This window comes from Microtus ochrogaster, chromosome 6, assembly GCF_000317375.1.
Source record: "Microtus ochrogaster isolate Prairie Vole_2 chromosome 6, MicOch1.0, whole genome shotgun sequence".
Classification (NCBI taxonomy): Eukaryota; Metazoa; Chordata; class Mammalia; order Rodentia; family Cricetidae; genus Microtus; species Microtus ochrogaster.
In genome coordinates this window covers 69,256,684-69,266,747 of record NC_022013.1, presented here as the reverse complement: position 1 = coordinate 69,266,747, position 10,064 = coordinate 69,256,684, and the positions used below count along the sequence as shown (strand labels likewise).

The window sequence follows — 10,064 nt, the reverse complement described above, 5'->3', positions numbered from 1 at the left end:
TTGAAGCAGAGTCCCTCTATGCTGCCCTGGCTGTCCTGGAACTTGATTTATAGACTATGCCTGCCTTTGCCTCCCAAGTGATGGGATTAAAGATGTCTCTAATCTCCTATATTGGGTTTTATTTTACAGTGTGTTGTTTTCTTACAGGGTTTCGCTATAGCTTTGGAGCCTGTCCTGGAACTAGCCCTTGTAGATCAGGTAGGTAGGCCTCAAACTCACAGAGATCTGCCAGGCCGGCTACAATGTATTTATTTTTTAAATTAGCTCAAATTTACAGTGATCACATTTTTAACCTTAGCACTCAGGAATTCTAAGGCAAGAAAATGTGGGGTTTGTGGCCCATCTAAACTATAAATCCAAACTCTGAGAAAGCAAACAAAAGGACAGACTCCTTTGCCCAAGTCTTAACTCCCAGTACCCAGGAGGAAGAGGTCAGTGAATGTCTACGAGTTCCCGTTGGACCTGCCTGTTTGGGATTGCTTAACCCACTCTGCTGGGGACATTTACACGTTAGAAATCAACATAGAGCCAGATGGTGGTAGTGTACACCTTTAATCCCAGGACTCAGGAGGTGGAGACAGGCAGATGTTTGAGTTCAAGGACAGCTCTGATCTACAGAACAAGTTCCAGGACAGCCACAGAGACACAGGGAAAGCCTGTCTCAATAAACAAACAAATAAACAGGAAAAGGAATTCATACAGAAAGATTGAATTAACGTACATGGTTTTAATAGGATGCAGATCCTCTTTCCCCCGCATCCTTCTCTGTATGTGATAGAATGTCCCTATAGTGCCAGAAACATAGCCAGCAACCTCCCCTAGCCATGAAACCCGCTGGGTTACACCTAACCTGACTCCGGAGTTTTCACACGGCCTAGGCCTTCCTTTGTGTCACAAATACCTTTTGTTGCTCTATGTTTCCCATGGACACAAAGCCTATGCAAAACTTGGTTTAAGGGAAACCAGGAAAACCATGGTACCTCGTGAGTCAGGTATTTGCACCTGGCATTGTATTCTCAGAAGCTTATATCAGTTTGTTCTGAGATATGGAAATCTACTTAAGTTCATACTCCACGTGTCTCCGGGTCTTCATTTCTAGGTCCCGTGTGAACCCACAACCCGTGCCGAAATATTCGTGACATCGGTATTTACTACCTGTTCATTGGGCCTCTAAGAGCAGGTGTGTTCCAGGTTTGGACCGCACGGGTAATGCCACCAGCTCCACTGCTGTCTCCACTTTGACGGTTCTTCTCAGGTAGCCCAGTTAGGGAGCCCAATCAGCATGCTTAATTTACATATTTTAGGAATGGGGTCATTCTCAATTCATTTCATCTGAGAGAAGTGGGTGGGGCAGAGGAATGAGGACACATGTCTATCCATAATAAACTTTATGTGTGAAATGAACTATAATGAGTTAAGCAAAAGTAAGGTTCTGAGAGCATCAGGGTTCGTGGCAACTATGACAGCTCCTCACTGAGCTTCACCTGTGGTTGGCGTCGAGCAATTGAGGATGTTTGAAAAGTGTACCAGACTTTGACAAATAGAATGGAGGACTGTGGAATATTTGTCTGGTGGTTATAATATTGGCTAGATGTAAAAGCAAGATTTCCTAACCAAGAATTAACCCCAGACCATCACGGTGCTGACAGTCATGAACCCTAGCCACTAGACCACCAGGACGGTTTAATGAATATTTTTACATAGTGCACTCTGGGAAAACTTTGCAGGACTAGTTTGAATATTTTTGTTTGTTTGTTTTAGTTTTTCTGAAATGAGGTCTTATGTAGTCTAGGCTGGTCTCCAACTTGATAGGTAGCCAAAGATGGCCTTGACCTCCTAATCCAGATGCCTCTGCATCCCAAGTGCTAGGATTGCAGGCGTGAGCTGTGGTGCCCCTCTTCGAGTACATTCTAGTAGTTTTTAGATATACCTGGGTATTTGGAAATGCTTGTGGGTCTAGCCCATTGGCTGCCGGAGGCTTCATTGACAGAAAATAAGGAAGGAAGACATTCCAAGTCCTGCTTGAGGTACTTCTGTCTGACTGTAACTGCTCCTTTGCGTTCTCATTTTCTCAGGAAGGCCCCGTGCTGTGTGAAATGTGTCTGGCATTTTGTGTATCCCAACAGTTGATCTATTTTATGTCAGTTCTCAGGTCCCGGGGGGACTCTAAGAGGATAGAGGCTGAATGTTTGCTGCCCCTAAACCCTTCCAAATTGTCCCTAAATCAGTCTCGTTACCTCTTCATTGTTTTACTGTCTACTGTGAAAAATTAATGGAATTAGCTGAACATGATAGCCAGCACTTAGGAGACAGAAGCAAAGGGCAGGATAATTGCCTCTAGTTTGAGGCCAGCCTGGCCTACATAGCAAGTTCTCATCCAGGCAGAACTTCCCCATGAGTGGGTGTGGGAATAAGAGAGAGTAATAGTGTGGACAGATACAAGCAAAGTAATATGTGTGTGACTATATACATGTTATTATATGTTATATGATAAAATATGATAGAATGCTCTTCTTGGTTGTCAACTTAGCTACATCTAGAGTTCACTAAAATTCAAGTGGCTGAGTACACCTATGATGGATTTCCTTAATTAAATAATTGAAGTGGGAAGACCCACTTTCACTCCAGATTTCTTGAGGTGGGAAGGTCCACCTTTAATCTGGACTACATAAAGACACAGGAGAAGGAAACACACACACACACACACGCACACACACACTCACTCTCTCCCTCTCTCTCCCCGCTTGCCCTCACTCTGGCTGACATGTGCATTTTTTCACTGACATCAGGGCCTACTTCTCTGAGATTCCGGCATACACCGAAGACGTCCAGCGGAGGCATCCGGCCTCGTGGTCTGAGCAACTACTGGATTCTTGGACTTTTGGTTGGTAGATAGCCATTGTTGGAGTAGCAGGTCGACAGCTGTAAGCCACTTTAATAACCCCTTCTTTATTCAGAGAGAGTCATTCTATAGTTGTGTTCCTGTAGAGAACCCTGGCTAACCACAGAGGGAAGAGGGGAAAGGATAGAAGAAAGGGAAACACACAAACCTCAGGTTTGGCCTGCACTCTCTAAATGTGTGAGGAGGTAGGGTAGGAAATGTCTCCACTGAGGGAACCAGAATTTACAAGACTCTGGATTAGAAGTTGAGTTTCTGGGTCCTAAGAAAGAACAGAAAAACTAAAGGCTACAAAAGAAATAAAACACTCCCTTAAGGCCCTGACTTAACAGCTAAATGAGCTAACCTGCTGGAAGCAAATTTGGTTATAGCCATCTTAGTCACAAATTAAGTAAGCTCTTCAGAAGCCTCTGTAGGGCAAGTTCTGGGCCTAGGGTAACCCTTATCTCCCTGCGGGTCCTAGGCACCAGAAGTAATTCCCTTATTAGCAAATATTTAGAGACTCTCAGCACCCCTTTTCTCTTCCTAGCAGCTAGGGGATGCCTCCAGCCCTGACATTCCAGCATCCTACCCTCCTCCCTGTCTGTTTGCTATATAACACTCCTGAGAAAAAATAAAGTTGGCAGCTTGATCAGAATCCAGACTTGTGTCCATTTCTTGTGTCTCTTTGCCTCTCTCTTCATTCCTCTCTCTTCCAGGGCCCAGGGACCCCGGTTCATTTCCCGCTGGTCAGGACACTAACCAACTGTTCCACAAAGGCCATACCAATACAAATCCTCTTAAAGATCATATTTATGAGGGGGCTCATCAGCCTCCACCTTTGCCCGGGGAGCTTCTGAGAAAAAGAGACTCAGTTTTCTTAAAGGGTGAATGAAGTCCCTGGTGCAGTTGACCAGGTTTCATTAAATGGCCCCATACCCAGAAAAGTATGGATAGCACAAACCGAACCCAGTGGGTTATGAAAAAGAAAGAACATAAGCTTGGGGGAGGGGTAACAAGACGGGGTGCATTGCAGAGGAGTTGGGGGTAAATATGATTGAGATACACTGTAGGGAATTCTCAAAGAATTAATAAAAAGAGGCTTTTTTAAAAAGTTGTATTTACAGACTCTTTGCATTGCCGACCTTGTCAGAGCTCAGCGGTGTAACTGTAAAACACAGAACACCAGACTACTGTGCCTGTCTCATCCAGGCCCTTGCTGGTTTGCTCACCTCCCAGTTAGAAGTTGGTAACACTAAGCTCACTGAAGACTGCAGTTGCGGAAGGAAGCAAGAGTAGCTGTGTTGAGAAAACAGCTCGCTGTTCATCTGCACTAGGGACTCTGTGCTGGAGAGGTCAGCACGATGTCTTCGTTTTTGCAGAGGTTTTTGAAGCTTGGTTTTATGATTTATTTATGAATTTTAAAGTCAGACACTTTTTTGTGTGTGTGTGTGTGCAGCAGGTTTTACACGAAGAAACCCTCTCTTTAAAAATCCAAAAAGAAAAAAGGAAAGAAAGGAAAAGGGAAGGTTTTAGTAATGCATGTGGTTGTCTCTGGCTTTTGAAAGTCCCAAAGCCATTCATCATTTGGCGTTCTCGTCTATGGAAAGTTCAACAAAGATTTCTGAAATTCCAGCCATAGTTCCCAACAGTTACTCAGAGGTTCCTGGTTAGAGGCTGAGAGGCTGAGGACATCACACCTGATGCCGTTAAATGTTTAAATGACGAAATGATCTTGGAAAGAGTCTGTCCTGGGCAGCTGCACTGTAACCACACGCTATGTTTTCAGCCCTCTCTGATTTACAATCACCGAGATCCCCTGGAGCTTTGGAGAAGAGCTGGAGTCACTCAACGAGAGTTCAAAGATCAAGAGCCCAGAAGACTCAAACCAACGAACGGCCTGTCCAGTCTGCTTTGGTTTGCAGCATCCAAGAAGATGACAGAAAGCTCATCAGGAGCAGGCGAGACGGTCCTGAGAGATTCTTTCAAACCTAAGAGCCGGCGGTGTGGTCAGGTGATCTGGGCACGCTGAGTGGCATGTGTGTACGCCGCGTGTGATGGTGGCAGTGTAACTTCGCACCAAGGGAAGCAGAAACACTGAGATGTGCAAGTGTAAATTTCGGGGAAGTGCGTTAAAATGTATAGGATTGCAAGGCAAAGAGAAATGTCCTTGTATGGTGAGGTGTTGCTGGGCAGCATGAGGACCATGAGAAATATTTGGCGAAAAGGAAAGCATGATGATGACTAAAAAGATTGTACTTCCCTGACCGGGAATCGAACCCGGGCCGCGGCGGTGAGAGCGCCGAATCCTAACCACTAGACCACCAGGGAGTGATAGTTCTGTTTCTTCCGTAATAAGTCCTGACGATGATTAGACGTTCACGACTAATACGGCTGTTTGATGGCCAACCATAAGCCGACGCCACACAAAGACACATTCCGTGGGGATACTCCCACTCCTCACAGCCTCAAAACCTCCCGCGCCTTCTTCTCTCCTTCGTGCAGTCGTGACACGGACAGAGAGGCGCCAGACGGGGCCACCCTCGGCCCTGAACCTTGGCAAAAGGTGCGTAAACTGCGTGTCACTGTTGCCTATCAGGTTCTCCCTACGACCGCCCCAACCTCAAAGTCAAAGCCGACACCCATGCCAACCCCAACCGGGCCTCCGCCTGTTCCTCGAGGGCCACAGGAACCAGGGAGCAGCCGGGACAACACCGAGAGGGCACGAAAAAAGTTACTGCACGCCTCCCCGTCGGGGAATCGAACCCCGGTCTCCCGCGTGACAGGCGGGGATACTCACCACTATACTAACGAGGATGACGACGGCAGTATCGTTCCCAGGACGGCGGGCCATCTCCGATGCACTTCGCAGCGCCCGCCTCCCCCTCTTCCGAAGCACCGCCGACCTCCGCACAGAACCCCAAAGTCTCCCCGACGCGGCCAGAACGCCCCTCCCACCAGGACCCGACACGCCGCCCTTTGTGACCACCGCGACCCTGGCCCCCTGCCTTCTCCGGAGAAGAGGCGATGTCTGGCAGGCATGTACTGCTGCTGCGCTGGTTCCTACACTGAAGATGGTGTGACACAGCCCGCCTGTGAAAAGATCAGAGCTCCGGGGACTTGGAACATCGTGGCCATCTGAGTAGAAGGCGGTTGCTTGTTCTCTGTGGGTAGGTTGGCAGCTTCAGTGTGGAGTCAACATGTCCCTGTTGTCAGATCCAATCACCGATAGGTGACTGAACCGGATCAAGTTATCCCTGCCAAGAACGCGCCTACATCTTGTAATCGGCAGTCAGGATGGCCGAGCGGTCTAAGGCGCTGCGTTCAGGTCGCAGTCTCCCCTGGAGGCGTGGGTTCGAATCCCACTCCTGACATGCGTTTTTATTTTTTTATTTTTGGATTCTTCATTGTAAGGTTAGCAATTCTTTTCTCTTCCTGCCTAGACAAAAATACAAATTTTACATTGACTCTCCTCCCTTCCTCACCCCTCCCTCACTCCTTTTTCTTATGAATGCTTGGCATGCGGTGCTGTTGAGTACCTCCCCAAGCGCTTTTAAACTCAAGCCTTACTTTATTGTGCTTTAAGTGTCGTCAGCATCACCCCTCACCCTCACCCCACGTTAACATATCTAGGTTTTCTTCCCATTGCTTCTCCATTTTCAATCATCGCTGAAAGAGCATTACACTTCATGCTGAATCCTTTTCCAGACCCTTTACAATTTGGTTTCCACATCTGGTACAAGCCTTATTCAGACTCTATAGTTGAATGGTGAGAATGAACCCTTCTTCTGCAGGATAGCTATCCAGTGTTCCCACCTTTATTTGGCATATAGAACTATTTTTTCTTACTACTTTCTGATTCTAGCCTTTACACACAAAATTTCTGATTTTGTATTTAACTCTAAACTTTATGTTTGGCTTGTTTCTTTTTGGGTTTTGCCCAGGGCTGGTCAGGTGCTTTACATGTTAGCTACAAACCCCTGCTCTTTTCAAGTTTTTTGAGATAGCATCTCACGGAGTTGTCCGGAGTGGTCTAAAACTATGTATCAAAGACTGACTTCACACTTGAGATTCTCCTGGCTGGTCTCCAGTTTTCTAGAACTCAGACTGAGGCTGCCTCAAGTCTCCATTCTTCTTCCCCTCTTGCATTTGCCACCACCTTCTCTCCTTTTACTATACTTTAATACTTTTTTTTTTTTTTAATGTGTGGGTGAGTGTTTGCCAGAATGTAAGAGCTCCATGATGAATACAGAGGCCGTAGAGGCCTGCAGAGGAAATCCATACTCCTGGACTGAGGCAAAGCACCCGTGAGCTGCCATATGGGTTCTGGGAACCAAAACTGAGTCATCTATAAGACATGGCTGGGCTGACCTTGAATTTGCCGTTAGTGGAAGATGGACTTGAACCCCTGATTCTTCTGTCTCTCCCTCTGACTACTTAGACTACAGGCCTCCACCACCACACCTGGCTTACTTGTTACTGTTGTTGGTAGTAGTATAGTTGTTATTAGGGGTGAATGTTCTGTGTATTTGTGGAGGTCAGGGGACACCTTTGTGGTGTCAGGAATGGTGAGTATTTCCTGCCTGTATTTCTTCCAAGAACAGACCAAGGAAGACAGGAGGTCTACAGAGTTCCAGGACAGCCAGAGCTACACAGAAAAACCCTGCCTTGAAAACCCAAACAAAACAAAAATAACAACAACAATCAATCAAACAAACCAAAAAAAACCTATCCTGTTTGTAGTCATACAAATACAAATATGACTCATTTAAAAAAAACAAATTTATGGGGGGAAAAAGGCAAGTTGAGCGGTGGTGGCACGTGCCACTCCCAGTACTTGGGAGGCAGAGGCAGGCAGATCTCTGTGAGTTTGAGGCCTCATCACTACAAAGAGATTTCCAGGATATCCAGGACTATGAAACCTTGTCTAGGCAGGAGGAGGGGGAGGGGGGAATGGACAAATTTGGCTTCCTATATATATTTTCAAGGTTAAGCCTAAAACAAGGATCTAAAAACAATTTTGTTTAAAATAAGTTATACTTAATAGATGGATGCCTGGTTAAATTATGCATTCACCCAATAATGAGTTACCAACATAAGCAAAATAAGAGATTTTATTTTGTGTTTTACTATGGAAACTTCATTTTTTAAATTTGTATGTTTCACAACATATGAGAATTTTTAAAATATCAATTTAAGGGAGGTGGAGAGAAGGCTCAGAGGTTAAGAACACTGGCTGCTCTTCCAGAGGTTCTGAATTCAATTACTAGCAACCACATGGAGTCATCTATAATGGGATCTGATACCCTCTTCTGGCATTCAGATATACATATTTACATAAATAAAGAAATCTTTAAAGGTTATATAAAATAAAATATCAACTTAAACAGACGTGGAATAGATTTTTAAAAGGAAAATAGAAATAAATTGATATCAAAATTTAAAAAAATTTATTTTTGGATAACATAGTGGTAAAAAAAATGCAAACATAATTGCATGTTTCTTAAATAACTTTGGAGACCAGAAGCAGTTAAACTGAAAATATAATCAATATAAATTAGATTATTTTGAAAAATTTCAGCTAAAATTATTTTTGGTAAAGCTTATGCATCTGTATATCAAATTGCTTAAGAAAACCTTTTTAAGCTCATAGCTCAAACTGTCCTAAATATCAAAGATCCTAAATCTTTTGAAAAATATTTATTAATTCTCATTTTATATGTATTGGTGATTTGACTATATGTATGTCTACATGAGGGTGTCAGATTCCCTGGAACTGAAGTTACAGACAGTTGTGAGCTGCCATGTGGGTTCTGGGAATTGCCCTCAGGACCTCTGGAAAAGCAGTCAGTGCTCTTAACTGCTGAGCCATCTCTCCAGCACCCAAGACCTTAATTCTTAAGTTAAAAGTCTTGTTTAAGTGTTTAAAAGTTAATGATCATTGTTAAATAAACGCATCTTGTTTGTCCTTTAGTTTCATGCTTTCCCTTGAGGGCAGAAGCCATGTCCTGAGAACAGCAGATGGCGATTAATATTCAAGGTATCAGCCTACGAAAAGGAGACAGTCTGATGGGGAAAACCGCATGAAGCAAGGCTACGGGGCTACAGACTCCGGAAGATCTTTTACTTCTGCCTGTAACTTCACATGTGCTTCTGAAATTTCCCCTGTATGTTTATCTCTCTGTGTGTTTATCTCATGAACACATTCTGTTCTACTGGGCATTTTATCTGTGGATTGCCAGAAGATGACTCTTCCTTAAGCTGTATTGTCAAACTGATACAAATAATGTTAACTTACACAGAGTTTGATGAATAAAAATGGACACAAAGATACGAGGTAAGAATTAAATTCATAATGTAGAGTCGACTTGTATTTGCAAACATGGAGACAATATTGAACAATCTATCCTTCCTTGAAAAGCTCAAGGTTTTATACCAAACCACATTTTCTCTATATTATCTGTTGATCTCACCGGCCACGCACACTCCTGGCTCACATCAGAAAGAGTGAGGCTCAGAAGAGGGCAAAGCTCTCAAAGGTCTAGAAAAAGAGGATACGGATGAAGCTCTAAGAGAAAGAAGCCCCCTACTTTCAACCCTGACTGTCCATTACAAGAGGATGTAGAACAAGGTCCAATTGAGGGAACCCCTTGAGATCCCGGGAGAGACAGGTCCAGTAAGTCTCCCTTGTGAGAGAGGCAGGATGTGTGTGGACCACACTGTGGAGTGGGAGCTGGAGGTGCGGCATGAGGGATGGGGCAGGCACTGATGTAAGAGGTTGGAAGACCTTGGGGCCAAGAATCTTGGGTGTGGAATGGAGGAAGCCTTAGGAGATATGGAATGCTGTGATCTCAGTGCACCTTGGACTGGGCTAAAATGTGTCTAAGAACCAAAAGAGAGTGGACTCTGCATAGGCCAAAAACCAAAACCGGGCTTACCCCATGGACAGGCGAGAATTCTTCCACTGAAACACACATGCCATGGCCTCATCCCAACAAACTCATAAATCACCACCACCACCACTACCAGAAGGAGCAGCAGCAGCTGCAGCCAGGGTAAAAACCCCATTTCCAAGAACCAAAATTGGGTTTTTTTGCTCTTGGTCGGCTACCTTGTTTGAGCTGTGACTGCCAACAAGAGTCAACTGAAGAGCCCCACTTGGTTCTGTTCCTGGGTTCTCTTTAGA

General features: G+C 44.7%; 1 long non-coding RNA gene and 3 other non-coding genes across 4 annotated transcripts; 2 read left to right on the top strand and 2 right to left on the bottom strand.

Moving 5' to 3' along the window:
* Window positions 1-5,137: 5,137 nt before the first annotated feature.
* Window positions 5,138-5,209, bottom strand: Trnae-cuc. The gene has a single exon. It is a non-coding gene; the product is annotated as a tRNA-Glu (tRNA).
* Window positions 5,210-5,623: 414 nt separating this feature from the next.
* Window positions 5,624-5,695, bottom strand: Trnad-guc. Its single transcript has one exon. It is a non-coding gene; the product is annotated as a tRNA-Asp (tRNA).
* Window positions 5,696-5,828: 133 nt separating this feature from the next.
* On the top strand, window positions 5,829-9,209 carry LOC102002630. The gene is made up of 2 exons (XR_258304.2): window positions 5,829-6,048; window positions 8,853-9,209. It is a non-coding gene; the product is annotated as an uncharacterized LOC102002630 (long non-coding RNA).
* Trnal-cag lies at window positions 6,170-6,252 on the top strand. The gene has a single exon. It is a non-coding gene; the product is annotated as a tRNA-Leu (tRNA).
* Window positions 9,210-10,064: the final 855 nt, after the last annotated feature.